This window comes from Schistocerca cancellata, unplaced genomic scaffold (assembly GCF_023864275.1).
Source record: "Schistocerca cancellata isolate TAMUIC-IGC-003103 unplaced genomic scaffold, iqSchCanc2.1 HiC_scaffold_418, whole genome shotgun sequence".
In the NCBI taxonomy this organism is placed as follows: domain Eukaryota; kingdom Metazoa; phylum Arthropoda; class Insecta; order Orthoptera; family Acrididae; genus Schistocerca; species Schistocerca cancellata.
The window spans coordinates 47,501-48,548 of NW_026046435.1; the positions used below are offsets into that span (position 1 = coordinate 47,501).

At 64.1% G+C, this 1,048-nt stretch overlaps 1 non-coding gene across 1 annotated transcript in view; it reads right to left on the minus strand.

The window, feature by feature from the left end:
* The window catches only part of LOC126123239 (small subunit ribosomal RNA), a 1,909-nt gene extending 1,695 nt beyond the window's left edge, over positions 1 to 214 (minus strand). Inside the window, exon 1 of the ribosomal RNA XR_007526337.1 lies at positions 1 to 214. This exon is cut by the window's left edge and continues 1,695 nt beyond it. This is a non-coding gene — a ribosomal RNA (small subunit ribosomal RNA).
* Between the last annotated feature and the right edge of the window lie 834 nt (positions 215 to 1,048).

The window sequence follows — 1,048 nt, forward strand, 5'->3', positions numbered from 1 at the left end:
AATAAAAGCGTCCCTTCCATCTCTGGTCGGGACTCTGTTTGCATGTATTAGCTCTAGAATTACCACAGTTATCCAAGTAACGTGGGTACGATCTAAGGAACCATAACTGATTTAATGAGCCATTCGCGGTTTCACCTTAATGCGGCTTGTACTGAGACATGCATGGCTTAATCTTTGAGACAAGCATATGACTACTGGCAGGATCAACCAGGGAGCTGCGTCAACTAGAGCTGAGCAGCCGGCCGCCCGGGAGTGTGTCCCAGGGGCCCGCGCGAACACGCAAGCGTCCGCTCAATTATTCTGCAAACAGGAGGAGGCTGAGCTCCCCTGCACAATACACCTCGAAACCCTCTCAGGTCCCGGCGGCGCGCAGCGCCGTCCTAAGTACTTGGTCGGGTTCGAGAGAGGCGCAATCGCCCGGAGTTAGGCGAGTAGACGCTTTAGGTGCGACCACCCGTGCTCCCAACTGAGCTTGCCGCTGCCGACAGAGGCCCGGGAGCGTGCTGTCGTGGCATTGCCGGCGGGAGACAACACGCGCCACCTACGGTGACCGGCAGCTCCAACGCCAGCGCCACAGAAGGGCAAAGGCCCCACGTGGGTGCCGAAGCGAACTCTCCCAGCACAGCGCACGTGCCAACACGTCTGCACAACTGCGATACAAACCACCAGCGAGAACCGCTGGGGCGACCGAGCAGCAGACGGCGTCGCGGCGCCGAGTGCCGGGCGGCGGCGCATCCTCAACGCACACAGTCCTCAATCGGACCAGCACACTGCAGATGTCCACCGCGCTTCGCACCGGGCCGGCGAGGACCCACTTTGGCTGCACGGCGCCGCGCGCAGGGTGCCCCGGCGCGCAGCTGCGCCGCCTGCCGCGTCCGTCGGCCGGCGCGCCTGCCACTGGGCGCCCCCACCAGCCGGCTGTAGCGCGTGCGCCCACGCACCGCGCGGCCAGCACGCCGGGCGGCCCCCCCTCACCGGCCGGGGACAGTCCCACCCACCCACAGCCGCGTATCGCTTCACACCCAGATTCACATTCACGTTCGTTGGT